Below are 20,557 nucleotides of genomic sequence, written 5' to 3' on the forward strand. Positions count from 1 at the left end.
GCAAATGTCTATCTGTATGATCATAGTGTCTTCAATTTATTATAGTTTTACTTTTTCTATTTCAATTTATATGACTTGTGTTCCCCTTTCTTGCCTGATTGCACTAATACTTCCAGTAAATTGATGAATATGATCATAGGGGAAGATAATTCACCCATTCTTTTTCACCCTGTCAAGTATGAGATTGGCTATAGGTTTATATACCAAGTTGAGGAAATTTTTTCATATTTCTAGTTTTCTGATAGTTTTCTTTTTACATGCATGACTGGTTCATTTTGTTTAATACTTTTTCTGAATGTATTCACACTAGTGTATGTTTTCCTTATTTGTTATATGATGGTTTATATTGATTGATTTATGAATTTTGAATCAACCTTGCATTCCTAGGATTCAACTTGTTGGGTTAATCCATTAATATTTTGCTAAGGAATTTGTTTCTGTGTTCATGGGACATATTGGTCTATTGCTTTCTTTTCTTGTAATATCTTTGGCTTGATTTTAAGATAAAACCGGCCTCATAAAATGAGTTAGGAAGTATTACCTACACTTCTGTTTTCTGGAAGAGTCTTTGTAGAATTGTTCCCCTCCCTTAAATATTTGGTAGAATTCACCAGTGAAGTCACCTGGGATTAGGGTTTTCTTTGAGGGAAATTTTTCAAATTAGAATTTTAATTGACTTATTCAATTGTTTTAACAGATACTGAACTATTCAGGTTATTTTTTTATTCATCTTTGATAGATTTTAAATTTCCAGAAATTTTTCATTTAACTTAATTATCAAATTTATTAGCATAAGTTTTTTATAATGTTCCTTTCTTATTTTTGGCATCTATAAAAACTATAGTGAAGCTCTCCCTATCCTACCTGATACTGGATATTGACATTCCCCTTCTTTTCCTTGATCATTTCTTTGGTTCATGGATTGCTCTTTCCCTCTATCCATCAGAGCCATGAGGATATATTTCCCAGATCTTCACATTGACAACCTGTGGAGCTTCCTGGAAATAATGGGAACCCCTAAGCCTGCAGCTCCCAGGAGTTTCTCACTCTCACAAGGGTCACACTCAGCTACCAGCAGTTCATGGAAATTAAGATGTTCCAGCATCTTATGCTTCAAACAAGCAAATCTTGGCTGTGACTCTATGGACTCACCTGCATCTCTAGATTTTAGGGTGGCTGTTAGCCGTGTACTCTCAGTTCTCTGGTGAGTCCAAGAAAAGTCACTGAATTCCAATTTGTCTAGATTTTTCTTTTGTTAAACATGGCGGTGATGACCTCTAGGCTTTTGACATGCCAAAGTGGAAATTATATGTCAAATTAGTAATCTTTATGTTTCTTTTTTGATATACTACTTTCTTATTGGTTACACTGTTTAAAGACTTTTCTTCAGCAATTACAGTGCCCATCTTTAAGTTATCTCTATGAGAGCGTCCTTTCGATTGCCTCTCCAACCTCTTGTGCTTTTATTCCCATATACTCTATTTCTGTGTGCTTCTAAAATATGTTTTTCTTCATATAGTTACCATTTAAAGTTATTAAAATAAGAATATATTTTTATATCTTTCCACATTTTTATCATTACTTGATTTTGTAATTTCTTTGTTTAGATCCAAATTTCCATCTGTCATATTGTTTTTTCCCTGAAAAACACTTTTAATGATTCCTGTATTTCATAGCTGATGAAAACAAATTGTCTTGGTTTCTATTTTTCTGAAAAAGTCTTTATTTGTCCTTCATTTCTGAAAGGTTTATTTTCTAGGTATATAATTATAGGTTAATAGTTTTATTAATATCATTCATTATGTAAAGATGTCACCTTATTTTTTCTTTTAATATTAATACATTCAAAATGCTACTTAGTTTTTTGATGAGATGTCTGATGATGTTAATTTTGCTTCTTCATAAGTAATATTTAATTTTTCTCTTCAAGATTTTCTTTTCCATTGGATTTTAGCATATTTGTGTTTTTCTTTGTATTTTTACTGCTTGGAGTTCTCTGAAATTCTTAGATTTGTGTGATCTTTTTTCCTTTTAATTAATTTTGGAAAGTCCTCAGCTATGATCTATTCAAATATTTCTTTATCTATTACCCATTTCTTCTTCTACTGGGACTCCAATTACATGTATTTTAGACTTTTGATATCATCTTACAGATATAGAAAGACACTTTCTGGTTTTTTACTCTCTTTTTCCTCTGTGTTCAGTTTGTATAGTTTTCATTGATCTATTTTCAGTTCTATTCAATGTTTTCTCTGGTTTGTCTAGTCTGCTTCTAAGTTCATTGAAGGGACCTTTCATCTCTAATACTATATGAGTTTCTTTTTGTTGACATTTCCATCTCATCTTTTTTCATAGTTTTCATTGAATCTGTCTACTGAAATTCACCACTGTTCATACATGTTGGTCACTTTTTCTATTAGTATCTTTACCAAATTTATATATTTATTTAAAAATATTTCCCTGATAGTTTCAACTTCCAAGACATGTCTGTTTATCTTTCTGTTGACCCTTTTATTTTTCCCCCCTGCTCTTGACAGTGGGTCACTTTTGTTGTTGCCATTGTTTTGTGTGCCTCATAGTACATTCCTTGACTGAATGCTAGATGTTGAGTGTAGCAGTATTAGAGGCAGAGGTAGATAGTATTTATAAGCAGAAACCCCTCTACTTCTGTCAGGGCATTTTGTGGAGGTCAAAAGCAATGTAAGTAGTTGAACTGGGTCTGAGTTTTGTTGTTGCTATAATTATAAACGGTGTATCTCAGTGGTGAGCTTGTGCTACCTTGCACATAGTGTGAGTCTTGAAGCCCTAGAAGGTTTTTCTTAGTTTATCTGCTCCATGTTCCACTTTCAGTTGTTGGCAGACCTTGCACACATGTACCTTGTGAGACTCTCTCTTCACTTTCATCTTTCCCAAAGAGTTTGTTGCTGTTGCTTGTTACTGTGTTCAAGGCTCATGGAGAGGGTGGAAGTTGGGAGCTGGTTCTCTAGCCTCAGTATCAGTTATGGGTCTTTCTCAGTATTCCTGTGTCCCACCCTCCTGCTCCAGTGGCAGCTAATCTCTGCCCTCTATCTGATATAAGTCCGTATCCTGTTTCTCCCCCAGCATCCTTGGATATCTACTTTGTTTCCATGGAAGTTCCCGGTCTAATGTGGGTTTCCTGTCTTTCCAACATTGGCAGATAGTGTTTTCTTCTACTTCTCTTCTAGTAGCAGCAGCCAACTTTTGCAGCAGATGAGTTTTACTTCTATTACTTTGCCAACAGCAGTGAATCTTTGTTTTGGACTAAGGGAAAGAGGGTTTCTTTTCATTTCTCTAGTGCCAAATGGCTTTTGCTTCATATGAAAGAAGATTCTGTTCAACAGTGAGGGGAGCTTCCCTATGTCTTTGCCCTACCCACAGTCTTTCTTGTAAAACCCAGTGGAGACCAATGGAAAAGAGTTGATTGGACGTTGACTCCTTTGGGCTCCTGGGTCTCCCAAGGATTTTTGGATTCAGAGTATTAATTCCCAAAGAACTGATACACTGTCCTGCAATGGTCTTTAAGAATTAATTAAAATTTCAATGATTTTTCTCTTAGCCACTTTCATGACTGTATCCTGCTCTTTCCATACTCTGCTAAAGGATAAAACAATTAATATATTCTGCCTCTATTCAGGTGGTCTTGTCACCCTTAAGAATTTACTTCATTTGGTTAGCCTTGTTACCTCAGTTCCCTAGGGACTCAAAGTTATATTTTGTAGAATATCTGGATCTTCATCATCATTAGGGTGGGAACAATATTCATTTATGATTTTTTACACCTTAAATTATTTATAACTATAGAACAGATTTATTGGAATTACAACAAATATCTAATTTTAATACAAAGAACAAAGATAATTTTTAGAATATAACCTGTGGTTTCACTACTTTCTTTATAATTATCATAATTTAAAATATATTAATTGGGTTGACTTTAAGTAAACAACATATTAAATATTTTATATTTAATAATATTACTGAGACTAGGAAAATTTGTTTAAATGTAATTAGCATTAACTTTTTCAAATAATAATAATTGATAATTTAATGACAAGAGTTAATTTTGATAATATGCAAACATCTTTTGTGTGTATTTACCCAAGTTTAAAATGAAGATTTATGATGGGAAATAATTTTTCTATAATAAGTTCTGTTTTTCTTAGTAAGACATTGTTATTTGTGATGCTCATGTAATTATATGCCAGTGTAACTCAAGTATGTAATGACATTTTTCTTTGAAAGCATTTAAATAAGTCAGGAAATTGCTTTACTGTTCTGTTTCCTGACTTAAAACCCACTTTTGCCATGTTCATTTTATTATACAATCTGTTTCAACTCATCCAGGCAAAATGTATTCCACAAAGTATAATGTGCATTGAATGTTTTACTGGTTGATAGCCATATAATTGTATTCATTCTTGCATTTATATTTGTACATAGACATTTAGCATATTATACATAAATAGTTGGGTTTATAAATGTGCATGCAAATAATGTCTGAATAAGGATTTACACGTATTTATTTTCCTTTCCTTAGTCATTTCAGTTTATTTTAAAATCAGATATTTCATGAATTATTATTTACTTTATGGATTAGAAAAGATTTATTAAGGAAGGATGAAAGAAGAATAACTCAATCAAATTGTAATGTATAATTAGTTTGATTAGAAAGTAAAAAAGAATCAGACCTTTTGCTTCTATAAATGTGTTGGTGTTATTTTTCAGTCCACAACATATGAGCATATCATCTACTGATTACAATGAGTTAATACAATTCTAGGAGACAACATAAATTTTCATTTTATTGGAGTAGAGAAGCTATTTGCACTCAGGTGGCAAGGTACCCACTAACATATGAAAATACTTTCAAGAAATACTAAGTCCGTTTCCTGATGATCTCAATAATTGCCAAAGGCAGAAATTGGGTCTCCATTATATGAAAAGGGCCTTGCTTTGTCATCATTTTTATTGTGAAACAATTTTTTCAGTGATGTTTCTCATCCCTCCTGCCAAAATGAGCATGAAGAACACAATCTTGTAATCTTTGTTTTTTCCTTCACCTGAGTTTGTAGAAATATTTTGAAGTACCTGTAGAAGTATATGGGCCCAGTCTCAGAAAAAATTAGAAGCTACAGGACAAAGAGTGAGGGAAAAAGACTGAAATTACACATAATAACCATGCTGCAAAGACAAACGTCAGGAATGCATACTCTTTCCAATCTTTTGGAATGAAATCTTGACATGTGTACCCTGGAAACCAAACATTGGCCCTAATAATGTTTTGATTCGGTACCATTATGAGTTAAAAATCTTGTTTTGGAGTAACAGTGATTCTTTTAGTGTATGTATAATCATATACAGATAAAACTTTTTAAAGGAAACTTTAGGTATATCTCTACTTTGTGTCAGATATACTTATTTTAATGGGTGTTTTCCAAAAATTCTGAAGTTGGTATGATTTTTCTTCCATTTGCTGTTTTCTTTCCCCATTCACAAGAAGCTGACATCACAATCAATTGTTGGCCCTTTTGTAAAAACTAACTTATATGTGCCTCCCCTTCTTAATTCTGTCTTGTTTTTGTTTTACTCCCTATCCTTCATGTGAATTTATCTATTCTGGGGAATCATGCAGAGTGGAGATGACATTGGACTCTGTCATTACCTAATGTGTATAATACTGAAGATTTTGGGCTGCTCTAGGTGTCATTTTCTTTATCTAAAAACCATTCCAATGGTTATGGAAATGACTGGTAGTTAGGACTCAGATAGGCATGTGGACTTAGCTAACATCTCTCCTTTCAAATTTAAAACCAAGTGTTTCTTCATATCAAATGCTTTATATGGTTTCCATGGAGGTTCCATGGAGGTTCCTAAAGGGAGAAAATAATTTGCACCATCTCCTCAATCCGAGATCAAATGCATAAGCATTGTCTGCAAGCTTGGGATGGGAAGTGGAACTAGTGGCCATGAAAGCAGGAATTCTACAAAGTACCTACAGGGCGTGCAAGAGAAAATTCATCACAAAAGAGGTAGAGAAAGCCAGACCAAAAAAAGGATTTAGGTGGTTCTGAGATAAGCAAGAAAACTAATTCTAGAATTCCTCCAATCCCAAGTTATTTTAGCTACACATAAATACCTTGATGATAAAATGTTTTTTTGTATGTGCTAAGGATGATCAGGCTTAGGCAAGCCCACTCTTGAGTGAGGGCACATAACACAAGAATGGTGTACTCTCTGTTTGCCGTGATCTGACAATCTACCAGAACACTGTGTGTCTTGGGTGACCCAGTGGAATTGTAGGAATACACTGTTCTCACTGGTACAGGACTGGGTGGCATGATAAAGGTCACCTGAGTTCAGAAGAGACTGACAGGAATGCTGCTGAGAGCACAGAGTAGCTTAAGCCAGCTTGAAGTCAAGTGTGAGTGTGGGAGGCACCCCTGTAGTCTATTTGTAAAGGACACATTGAAGTGTGCAGCCATGCACATGGGAGCTTGGAGCCATTGTAATTTGGGCTTTAGCATTAACGTGACCTAGTTTGTACCTGCAGGCTAGGGAACATCACAGTTACATTTTGTTTTATGTGTCTTATCTTTACTACCTACTTCCAAGGCAGAACCTTCCTATGCAGGGTCTTTTTATTAAACTTTTAAAAAGTAAACTCTTTTGCACTAATATGTTAGGGAAGATCCTCTTAAAATTCCTCTTTACTTCATGCTAACAATTGACACCATAGTAGGAAACTTCTGGTGAAATTTCACTAATTCGGAATTTCAGACAAGGTAAGAGAAGATGATAATAGTATGAGTTGGTACTACACAGAAGGGAGGGTCACCTGATACTACTCGTGCTATATAAGTAAACCCCTATAAAATTTTGAGTAGGATTGACTTTGCCAATTTTAATAAAAGTAACATTAAATTAATTTATTCTTGAATAAAGAAAAAAGAAAGATAATATTTTATTGTTTTTCTTAAACATAAGTTTAAATCAAGGGTGGGTAATTTACTTTTCAAAGAGTGTTAATAGCTTTAGACAACAGATCGGAGTACTGCAAACATCATTTTCTTTAGATAGGGGATTTGGAAGTAGAGTTGAGGAGTTTGTCTTAAACCGTACTCAGCAATGCAGATGCAGAAAAAAAAAGGAAAGGAAATGAAGAGTTTAGTTGGTGTTGCCTTTCACTGTAAGTATCAAAAAGTTAAAAAAGATGGTAAATGTTCCTTTAGGATTTCTTCAAGTATATCCAGAGGCAGAAGCTGAGGATTTTCATATATTATTTTCAATCGTGGTTAAAGAAAGTTAGTGATGACCACGCCACTCATGCTGGAGTTTGAAAGACTCTACAGATAGGAATGAAAGAGTTTAAAAATGAGAAAAAGCATGGACTGAGGAAAAACTCTTTAAAAGGAGGCTAAACTTTTCTTTTCCTGGTGCTAGCACAGTGTCCTTTCAGTGGATGAAGGCCCACACCGTCCATTGTCTACCTTGTGGCCTGTTGTAGCATCAAAATTACCCCATATTTTCCTCCCAGCTCATCTGCAAAATATTTCTCCTTCACATTCTTGCCCTTTTACTCTAATGTCCAGAAAACACTCAATGCCCAGAAAACTGAACAGTGGTGTCTTTGATTTGCATTACTTTATGGTCTAGATGAAGGTGGCCATGCCTAAGTTGAGATTATATACATATATATATATATATATATATATTTTTTTTTAGCTTTGGGATTTTATTAGTCCATTACTTCATTAGAAATAACCATGAAACACTTATTATTTTAATACAGTTCATTCCTTTAACTTATGTTTGTTTTACTTTTTGCTATTATATTTTGAGCCATCTACAAATATTGATTTATTTAATTAATTTTTAAGTAAATACATTTCTGTAATGTTTCACTTATACAGCATAGTACAACAGAGAGTATGCATTCATAATAGATACTATAAAATGTATTTACTTTGGGTATTTGAGCATGAAAATATTAGGTATTTCTCCATTCAAAGAATCAAAATGGAAAGTTTACTTTTCAGAAAATGATAATTTCTTAAAATAGTGTAATTTTTAAAATACTATAAACCTTAAGGAGGTTAAACAGTGGCAGATGTATAGTCATGGTATCAAATATTGAAGATAAGGAAAGATTGTGTTGTGAGGCATATGTGTATCAATGTCTCAAGACATGAAAATGTGAATAACTTTTATGAAGCCAGGCTACACAAGGAATCCCTGGAGGAAGAGAAACCATATGGGGGTGGGGGGATAGAAAGAGAGAGAGAGAGAAAAGAGAGTTCATATAAGTTACTAGGTTTGGACACAGTTAAATAGCAACGGGCAACAAAAGCACTTGACTGAGGCCATATAGCCAGTGAGTGTCAGTGTTGAGGCTCACCTCGAAGGTAGCAGGTTCCAGAGGTTGAATGTTTAGACTCTAAGCTGCCCAGAGATGATTCTCAGCTATAAAATGGAGATAATAACTGCACATATCTGACCAATCTATTAGGAAGATTTAATAAGTTATTACGTTTCAAGCAATTAGAGTAGTGCCTGTTACATAGCAATAATTTTGTTTTCATTATTATTAATCATTATAAGCAAATATCATAGGGGACTACGTTTTCAGAAACATTTTTTAAATTCTGATGTAGATATTTTAAAGAATTTGTATTACAGAGAGAGCATGTTTTGAAATTTTACAAAGCCATTAAAATTAATATAACAAAGTTAATTCATTATCTTTATAAGAAAGTATTAATCATAAGCAACATACTTTGTCATGGAAGAATGTAGCCATTATGTTAAATATATTTTGATGTCCCTATGTTTCATGGAAAAGAAAAAAAAAATAAGTGTGAATTTTGAGATCAAAGGATAAATCAGTAAAAATGAAAATAAATGCTTCTGGAATATGTTAGTTATATAAAAGATCATAATTTTAAAAATTTGGGTTTTGTAAGTACTTATATTCCTCCTACATATTCATTTTTTTGTAGAACTCTTACAATTGTTTTAGAAATCATCTTTTTTCTTAAAGATATATCAACTCATAACCATTTGGAAATAACCTATTGAAAATCCCCCTTTTATTTAATCTATTTACCCACTTTACTCCAAAAATATTCAAAATAGGTTAAATAAATACATATAATATAAAAAGTTCTTTAAAAAGTAGAATACATCTTGGTGAAGGAAAACTAGGAAAACACCAGGAAAGAAACCAGTAAAACAAAATTAAACACCATAAAAACCTATTTATTTGGTAAATGTTAGATACACTGGGATTGGCAGGGAATGGGAGATGGAAATGTTCTATACCAGAGGTGGGGAACCTTTTCATATTGGAAGGCCACATTAATTGAGCTGTAATCAAATAAGGCTGCATTGAAGAAACTTCAATGAAATATACTTAAAATGTATATTATTTTGTAAAAATCTAACTAAAATGTGCTTAATAATTTCAAAAAATGAAAACTATTTGTTAATTTTAAAATTAACTAATGTTTTAATAACTTTGTCTGCTTTTTGTTGGAAAGCATTTGAATATTCAGTTGCAGCATAGAGGTCCACAGTTTCCATTGATCCCCTGGATGGGTATCAGTCATTTGTGACCTTAAGGGCATCTTTATTTGGATTAGGGAGAAGAATGTAGATCTGCAGCAATAAGAAGTTGAAAAGAAAGAAAGCAGTTTTGGGGCACATTGCTGAAGGTATGGATATTCTACTTCATTGTTTCTTATTTCAGTGGGATCCTTCTTAGCATCAAACAATGACCTTACAATGTCATCTACTGAGAGCTCAATCAATTCCATCTGTAGTTCTTTAGGTGCCTTGATGATAACAACTAGTTGAGGCTGAAATGCTAATTTGAATGTGATGTAATGATTCTCAAATCCAGTGAACCTTTCATTGTACTTTCCAATTAATAGATCTGTAACAGCTGTGTATTCTTCAAATGATTTGAATATATCATCCTGTTCATAAATGACCTTTGCTAACTGGGAAAAATATTCATCTAAAATTTCCTTTTTAAGAAGTGCTTTGGGCCGGGCGCGGTGGCTCACGCCTGTAATCCTAGTACTCTGGGAGGCCGAGGCGGGTGGATCGCTCAAGGTCAGGAGTTCGAGACCAGCCTGAGCGAGACCCCGTCTCTACTAAAAAATAGAAAGACATTATATGGACAACTAAAAATCTATATAAAAAAATTAGCCGGGCATAGTGGCGCATGCCTGTAGTCCCAGCTACTTGGGAGGCTGAGGCAGTAGGATCGCTTAAGCCGAGGAGTCTGAGGTTGCTGTGAGCTAAGCTGATGCCACGGCACTCACTCTAGCCTGGGCAACAAAGTGAGACTCTGTCTCAACAAACAAAAAAAAAAAAAAGAAGTGCTTTGAAAACAGATAACTTTTTCCAAAATGCTTGGATTTTTTTCCACATATGGTATGTAGACTTAGTTTTACCTTGCAAAGAAATATTCAAGTGGTTTTGATTTGACATGATATCACACAGAAATGATGCATTCCTATAGAAATTTACTTTCAATAATTCACATTGCTGGTTCTGTTCTTCATGAAATTTATCTGTTCTCACAGAGATAAAATTTTTGCTAACAGCTGTCATACAGTGAATGTACTTTAGAATGATATGACAAATCCACACAGAATATCTCATTGTTCAACTTTAGCATGTTACAAAACTAAGGATGCTGTGTTGCATTTGCACAAATATAGTTAACAATACTTACAACTTGCTGCAAAGAGTCACTTAAAATAGTAGCTTTAGCATGGAGATTTTGCTGATGAAGTTACAATGAAAAGAAATGAGAGCATCTGGATCTGTTAATACTTTTTTTATCTGTGCAATAAATCCTTCATGTTTTCCTGTCATGGAAGGTGCACCATCTATACATACACTCACTAAATTTACCAAAGTCAGTCCAACTTCAGGACATTTATCTTGAAAGTTGTTAGAGATATCTATGCCTCATGTTCTGTTCACAAGAGTGCCCAAAGCAAGTAACTCTTCATAGCAAAGAAAATCTTCTGTTATGACCTGAATGAAGTATAAAACCTGTGCTGAGTCAGTAGTATCAGCTGATTCATCCAAAATGGTTGAATAGTATATGTTTTCCTTTTTAAGTGTTGAATGAAGGTGTTCTGTTAAGTTGAAGCCTAATTCATGCTGCCAATCAGTTATAGTTCTCCTTCAAAGAGGCGGTTGTTTGTACTTTGAAATGTTATCAGGATCTAAACATCCTACAACTTCAACAATACATTCTTTCACAATTTCTATATCACTGAATGGCTTCCCTTTTAATCCCTGAGTATATAAGCTACTTTACAAATTGCTTCAGTGGCATTATTTCCAGGTCCTATTGCTGCTTGAAAGAATTGTTTTTGCTTTTGCTTTTCATCTTTTAATTTCCACAATACAACCTTTCATGTCTCTCCCTCTAATTTAAAATATTTGTGATCCTTATGAGTGTTATCATGCTGATGAGCATTGAATTTCTTTAATGTTGATATTGCAGTATCACAAAGCAAGCAAATCATCTTATCTTTAACAGAAACAAGGTAGTATTGCAATTCCCAATCCTCATTAAAAAATCTGTTTTCTCTCTTCAGCGTTCTCCTGGTCTTCTTTGACATGATGGACTGTTAAGCAGACAGAATTAAAAAATACTGTCAAGCTGAGCAACTACTCACAAATTCCACTTCAAACAGACACACAGTACACCACTGTCAAAAGCTGATAATAGACTGTTGTACTCAACCCCCATAAACTCTTGCTAACCAGCCTCAAGCAGTAGTGGTGCCAGTCAGGTGGGGGAAGTTAAAACTAAGTCATGAGCATAGCAGCCGTCAATTTAGCCCTTATGGCTTGCTAATATTCTAATTGTGCCGTTCAATCTGGGAGGAGTATTTCATTGAAACTTATTTTATTCTTTGGTATTTTAAATACATTAATTATAAAAATAAAATAAAAATATAAAAGATGAACAAAAATGTATTAATAAAAATAAAAAAATTTGTTTTATAAAATTTGGATTCAGTCAAAAGGCCCCACTTAAGGACCTAGAAGGCTACATGTGACATTAAGGCTGCAGGTTCCCCACCTTTCATGCATACCGTGATAGAACTCTGGGTTACATGATTATGTCAAAATTATGTGGTTAATATTTGTGCAGTTTAAAGTTTGTACATTTTATGTAAAAATAACTGAGGGCAATGAAAATTATGGGAGTAGAAAGTAGTTTAGATAAAACAAAAAGTGAAGACTAGATAATTGTAGAAGTTTGATGATGGATGCATGGGAGTAACATCAACTATTCTGTTTATTTTACACATATTTGGAATATTCCATAATCAAATGTTAATTAAGAGGCCAAAAACTTAATTTCAAATTTTCTACTTAGTCAAAACAGAGTCTATATTACTATTTATAATTTTATTGGAATATACCAGAAAACCAGGGGACACGCATGTTTTCTTGATATTGATGTTTTAAAGAAATTGTTCCCCAGGGAGCTCATAAAAAAGGACATAGTGTGATGCATTTGACAACATTTTCAGTAAATAAAATAGTACATTTTTAATAGGTGAATCTTCTTCCTTTTTAGTCAAACTTATGGCATAAATACCATTGAACAAAGTGGTTCTGAACAATTAAATAATATTGAAAAGTATTTCTCCCTGATTGTTTAGCTTGAGAAAACCTCTGAATTTCACAAAAATAATAATTTACAAGTTTCAGTACCTTATTAAAAATAACAAATTAGTTCAGTACTCTTCTACTTTGTTATAGCAAAATTAAACACTGATTTTGAGATACAAGTAGGTCTTCTAATTTTCAGGCAGTCCTTGAGTTTTCTCCTAAGAACTGAGCCATAGAGTTTAGCAGTTTGGACATTTGAACTAGCCAAGCAAGCTTCTATTCATCTACTTTGTTTCACAGCTGACATAAGGAGAAGGCAAGCTTGACAATCTTAAGCAAATTAAGTTGATTAACCAAATTATATGCCACCACACCACCAGAAAAAAATGTGGCTTTAAACTTTTCTACAAAAAAAAAAAAAAAAGAGAGAGAGAGAGAAAATGAGTGAATCTATCTGACTGTAGACCAGACCATAGGATGATGATAGCTAAAAGACACCACAAATCTGGGGCTCCTACTAAAGTTTTTTCCCACTTAATTTGGAAATATTCTTACAATGATTATTTCAGTAGCATTCACCCATGTTCACCACCAAAGCTCAAAACCTTGATCATGTTGCTGAGGCACGTAGTGGTGATTATGGCAGTGGTTGCTTTAGTCCTACCTGACTGCAATTGCTCTAACCAGTGTAAGAGATTTATGTTAACTCTTCCAACCTACCTGTCAACTTACTCAGCTGTGAAGAAATTATAATTACCCATTAGAAACATCTAACTTTAAATATCTTTGATATTTTCAGAAAAAGACCCCCATCACATACTTTAATTGCCTGAAATTCTTACGCTCATCAGTCTGTTGAGTATGTGCTTTGTCATAAACACTATCATCTGTGATTTTTTTTTTTTTTTAGTCTTTCTTCCACACTTAGAAACTGATGGCATGAAAATTAAGAAAATTCCTTTTTACAATCTAAAAAAAAATAGGTTTAGTCTATTAATTCTCCTGGGTTTTTCTTTTGGAATAATTCATTAAACTTCATCCTCAGTGTAGTGATCTTTTGTTCTATTATATTTATTCATTAGCAAAGCTTTCCTTATTTCATTGTTCTTGGGTGAAATTATATTTTGAAATAACTTTAGGCAATTGACTCTACATTCCCACATTGTTACTTCTGCATTAAATCATTAGATAATTAGTTTTAAAAGATATCTTTATATTGTTGATGAAAAGGGAATCAGTCCTGAAATCCAGTGTTATAGCAAAAATTGATTAAATCAGAAAATGATGAGAGATTATATATAACAGTTTTATCCTTCTCTGCCCCTCAAAAGTACTGAATTAAACATAACCATCTGCTCTCTATATCAAGAGCTATTGACAGGGCCTCAATTATCAATTTTGCATAGGACGATTCCAGGGAATCCACATCTGAGATGCAAAGCTCAGGACCTAGTGCTTTTTCAGAAATGTTCCCGTTATTCAAAAATTATATCAAGCCTTTGTCAGACTAATATGGATTCAAAATTGTCTTCTTATGATATTCCCTCATTGATACTGTTTTAGTCTAAGTGGAAAACATCAATATATTAAATGCTAAAGGTCCACCCAAGATCTAGAATGGTGGAAAAACACACAGCACCATTGAGAAGCAAAACAAACTGACTATAGACCTGGTTTGTGCCAATACAATATTAAATATACCTATACTGTGGCGATTCAATATTGTCTGTCTACCAACAGCACTTTATTTTGCTTGTTTCTTAACTTACAATTTCCCATGCTCCACAAATCAGCTTTCTTTCCTCTAATAAATACCTAATTGTATGTCTAGTGCTTAGAAATGCCTTCGCCCTCACCTAACAGTCCCCATCCTTGCCTAGAATTTCTATTATTGAGGTTTATTTTGATATAAGATTTAGAAGACTTATTAAAATCAACTCTGTTATCCTTGAGTTGCAATATAGTAAACTAGTACAGTATTGCCATAGGAAGAATTAATCAGTGTGGTTATTGCCTCTTAGTACAGTGTGGAGTACAGGCAATTCATCAGAAGAGATGGGACAGAGGTTCAGTACTTTATTGGTGCCTTGAGAACAAGGAAGAATTGATTAGAGTCAAGTCCTGTGGGCGGCCAAGGTGACTCTTACCACCCAAGTAAAAGTGGAAAAATAGCAGAGGCAGTTCTACAAAGGGAAAAAAAGAGCATTAGAAACACATTACACCTTTGGTCCATTGGGATCCTTCACAACCACATGAAAATGAAAACACAAAAATTATTTAGGATCCTTGTGTTTCACTGGCCTAAGGTAGAATTATTTCTAGATTTCTCAGGAAGCAATTCACTGGTTTATGAATTATCTAATCTTTTTGTTTTTTCTTTAATCTCTTGCCTCTTTTTGTTGTCATTTCTCCTTGGGTTATCATAAAAGGGTGAGGAGGCTATATTGTAAAGTTCCCTCATGACGATATGGAAAAACTTAACACATTAATTATGAGGCTTTTCTATTATATCTAATTGAATGTAAATAAAATGTAATTATAATAATATAATCTAAACTCTAGAAGAAAATACGATAAGTCAGCCTAACCACTTACCCAATATTAACATTGTCTCCAATCTTCAAACACTTTTGTAAAAAGCTCTTGGATCTTATATATTTCCCAAAGCAGTAAATTCATCACAATAATAATCATAATGATAATATTCATAATAATAAAATAACTGCTATTTACTGAATATTAGCTGTACATCAGGCACTGCATTTAGTGATGAATATAATTGTTATGAGGTGGATACTATTACTATTGTTCTTTATACATCTCTATTCAATGAATATGTCCTCATTTATGCAAAGTAACAATTGAGAATTTTATCCTTTATACAAAATAGCAACATGACTAGAATACCCTGTATACTGGTTGTCATTCTCCGTGAAATTGTACTGTACTCCTTTTGCCAATGATACCGCTTTGTGATAATTTTTGAAAACAAGCGTCATTTCCCCCAAGTTTCTTTTTTCTCCTATAATCATCCCTGTTTCTTCCATGCCTCATATCATGCTCCACCTGCGCATCTTCTTTAGGATTTCAATATCTCTTTTGCAGTGTGCTTCTCAGAACTGAACATATTACAAATATAATCATACGCTTGTATTTAATTTCCACTCTGCAGTTGAAAACTGGTTGTTCCACAGTGAGCAAGTCTATGCAAACCTATCCCCAAAGGCCAACGGAGCTTAGAGCTTGGAGAAAGAGACTGATAAATCCAGTTCTCAGAAAGAAACATTTAACTGGGACATAGGAACAGAAGCCCAGTCTCAGGTGGCCAGCAGATAGTGGATCCCTGCACCCACCCTCCAGAAAGAATCTTTTATATAGCAAGCTTTTTTGGTGCAGCTGGTCATGTCTAGGACTCTCCTGTGACCACTGGGGAAGTTAGATAACCATCTTTATGAGGGGTTATCTTTGCTACAGGCATTGTTTCTTGACCTTGCTGTGGAAACAGCTTGGTATGCAGTAGTCAAACATTTGGTCATTATGGCAGTTTCACCTCAAGATATATTTATTTCCCCTACAGCCCCATGGAGTATCATTAAAATCTTCATTTTAGATATGACAAACTGAGGCATTGAGAGGTTAAACAAGTTGTTCAAGGTCACACAACTTCAACAGCCAGGATTTGAATCCAGGTTGTCTGGCTCCGGAGCCCACACTCTTAGCAACCACATTTACTTTGTTCACCAATAATCAAGTGACAAAATAATAAATTTTATGTTACTATTGTGTGATCTGGCAAAGAAAACAGGGCTGCAAATATTTTTAATCAAAGTCAACATTGCCACTTTTACTCTAAAAACCAGTAGCTAATAAGACTGCTCTCTCTACCACTTTCTGAGGACTTTACAAAATATATATATATATATATATATATATATATATGGGTTGAGAACTTTTTTTAAAAGAAAGAAAAGGAAGAAAGAGAAAATTCATTGGTGACATCATTTGCAATTAAAGTGAAGAATAGTAATCATATAAGAGCCATTATTATTTCTTATAAAACATGTTATTATAATTCTAATTGTAATTTGCATATAACAAAAATTAGGGTTGAATGCTTAAAGATAGGCTCATAGTTCAACAAAAACAAAGCTATAACAGTAGGAGATGCCTTAGCTTTTTATATTGAATGGACGGAAAACACAACAGAGAAAATCTGCCCCATAGGATATAGAAGGAAACATATTTAAATGGTCTTATTGGACCCTTTGTTCAATTTAAAGAATCAGTTTCACTAAAATGTGCTGTGTGACTCACTGTGTTGTAAATTTAGTTTTTTATCAGTACGCGCTAGGATATTTCGAAGCACAACAGCTGAATGAACATTTTTTGCACATAATGAAGTTGCTTTGTGTGTATGAAATATTTTTAATCCTGTGGTTCCTTTTTAATACAAAGCAGGGTAAAAAGAACACAAATAATTTTTATTTCCTATTAGTCTTTAAAAAAATCCCACTAAATTCAGAAACCATATATCACCAATATGCCAGTAATTTTTAATTCTTGAATACATTCATGGCCATATTTTTATACTATTTCTTGTCTCTTAATAACTACCAACACCGTATGTGCCCACAGAAAATACCCATTATCTTGGGAGGTATCCTTCACCAATACTTGAAAGAATCCCTACTAAGTTTATGTATATAATCTGATGTTCCTCAGACCTCACCATTTTTGTGGTCCTGGGCAAGATCACTATTCAATTTTCTCCTGGGACTATAGGATTAATAGCCCCCATATCTCCAGGAGATCCCAGGAAGGGCTCATGCCTCACCTGTGCTCAGGGTCTTTGCCTGACTTTTTCATTTCTCCTGCTCTACTGCTGCTTTTTATTAATAGATTGCTGCCTTTCTGTTATTTCAGGTCACTCTTTATGCCATTTGCTGAGCTATCTATACTACTAGTATCCATTTGGTTCATAAATTCTTTACCATCTTCTGCTTTCAACATCACTTGGATCATGAGACCTTGCTTTCTCTGCAGTGACAACTTTGGGTATAAGGCTCTGCATGCCTCTCATTCCTCTCTTTGGCTGGTGAAAAACTGTCTTCATTGTGTCCAGTTCACTTAGGTTCCCACAGCTGAGCTGCTTGTTTTTATATATATTTGTGTGTATATATAAATATATACATATATATAAATATATATGTATATATTTATATATGCATATGTATGTGTATACATATAAATACACACACATACATATATAGTTAAATGTAAAAGATAATATAAATATTATTATATAATATATTTGCATTTAATTTCTATCACAGTCTTCTCTATCCTAGGGAAGAAATGTACTCAGGGTTATAAAACTGGGCTGGAAGATAACTTGCAAGATAAAGATGAAGCTACTGAATCACATTTGTTCAAGTGGCACTATGAGTTCAGCATGGTCTTAGATAATGTTAAGCAATCATAAGAAATATAGAGGCCAGTCCTAAAACCTTAAGAAATTTTTCATCATATGGAGAGAAAAAGTTTACCCACGATGTAATAATTTGCATTAGTGGTGCTAAATATTTATATGCATCAGAAATACTTGAAGGAGCTTCTTCTTGAAGGAGACCAGACAGATGTCTGGTCTCAGTTAAGACACAATAATCAAAATGTCCTGATGGAAATGTGTATTTAGAAATAACTCACGGGAGATACTGATCTTTGGCCTGAATGCTGAATTGCATCCTATGGGCAATACGTAACTCACAAGAGTTTTGCCTCAATATAGTAAAACTCCATCATAATACAATAAATGAGGTCCAAGCATTCAATCACTTATTAAGAGATTAATGGAATGACTGCCAGAAACTGGCCTGCATAGCTTCCCTCCTGGAATTTTTGAGTTTCATCCAAGATTTATTCTAATCCTGGCTATTCAGTGCCTTCCAGTGTCTTTTGTGTGCCCTGCCATAATTGTGAAGATGATCCAGGCTGGGGACTTGCTGGGAGTTCTTAAACAATAGCAGACATTCGGAAATCTCCAGGGTAGTGGGAACTCATATGACATCCAGGAAGATTTGTGCTGAGAGAATTTGAGAAAAGGTAGGTCCTACCATCTGCCACCCCCAGCTTCTCAAGACAGAATTACCTACTCTTTCCCCATCTGGCCTCATCTCTTCATCTCTATCCACAGAAGAAGTTTAGCATTACCCCATTTGAGGAAGTGGGATGGGGACATTTAGGCACAAATAGCTATGGTTTAATATCTAAGTTAATATTTATATGAAAATTTATATTATTGTAGGTGTGTTATAGAGAATTTTGCTTGTCTTGAATTCTTTGAATCAATTACTCCATATCTACACACACACACACACACACACACACACACATACACATCTGAATGCATCTAAGAAATTTGATAAAAAATGGATTCTCTTACATAATTTCAACATGGACATCATTATTTGCAAGGTAATAAACTCTAAGTGATTCTAAGAATTGAATCACGGACTCCTAAATGACATATTTTCTTTAAAAGCAGTCAGAATCTTAGAGGCGGAAAGCTCAGGTGGAGCAGCCGGAATCACTCAGATTTTTCATTTGTTTGAGTTTATTAAATAAAAATGTATCTGTTGTTCCATATCCCACACAGATTCAAGCCACTCTTTAGGAAGAGTGATTAATAAAAGCTTTACCTAAATCCATAAAGAGAAATTGGAGTCAAATCCTAATCCAAACATAAACCCTGTTTGCAAATTAGAACTCAAATCCTAATCCTTCTGAGGCTTGTCCATTTCTATTCAAAATGGCATTGTTCTGATTTAAAATCTAGCCTCCCATAACATATTTTAAAAATGATTGCTATCTCTTTGTATCATTAAAGACAAAGGCTTTTAAATGATTTTTTCCGTAAAATGTACTTATAAGTAGAGATGAGTACTCAGCTCACCTAAAAATGGAGAGGAATGTGCTTTAAAATAAAACTGTTTAACAAAAGGCATAACTAAAATACTTTTATTTTAGTATAACTCAATTTCCAGGTCTAATTTTGATAGATGAACTGAAACTGATGTGAGTCCTATCATTTATGTCTATGATTCCCTAAAGTTTTGGTTATTCCTAAGATGTATCAGTTAAGATTAGGTTTGACTAATAGGATAGTGACTTAAATAAGAGAGATGTTTATTTTCCTTAAATTTGAAATACTTCCAAGAATAGGGAATCCAGAACTGATAGAATGACCCCACAGGTATTCATGAATCCCAGAAACTTTCAGCTCGTGTTTTTAACATCCCTGTATGTGGCTCCTATTCTTGTGGTTTAAATTGCCTATTAGAACTCTAGCCTCCCAAACACATTCCAGATCAGATGGAGAAAAAGATACACTTTACCTTTACCTTTTAAAGTAAGTCCTTCACAGAATACCCACTTAACTTAATTCTTTCATTTATATTACCAAATTGTGTGGTTACAAGTGACAAAGGAATCTGAGAATTAAAGTTAGAGAGCCATGAAACTGGATCATTACTACTTTTTAATTAAAGAACAAGGGGAAAATAGGTGTTAGAGATAACCTGCAGCTTCTTCTGCCACTGAAGTGCAGGGAAATGGTGTTTAGGATAAACAAAATCTTGCATGTGCAGTTAAGATCATGATATTTATTGTGCATGTATTGTACTTATAGCCATACTGCTGGACTAAGATGGTTCTGAAATAGCCTTTGACTTCTTCCCTCTCAGACATGGCAATGTCTACTCATCTTTAAATATCTTGATAAAATGTTACTTCTGGGAGAGAATTCTGGGAAGATGGTAGAATAGAAAGCCCCAGAAATCTGTCTCTCTACCTGGACAAAAAATGCTTACACAGAATCTGTCTGATA

This window comes from Eulemur rufifrons, chromosome 8 (genome assembly GCF_041146395.1).
Source record: "Eulemur rufifrons isolate Redbay chromosome 8, OSU_ERuf_1, whole genome shotgun sequence".
NCBI classification, from domain to species: Eukaryota; Metazoa; Chordata; class Mammalia; order Primates; family Lemuridae; genus Eulemur; species Eulemur rufifrons.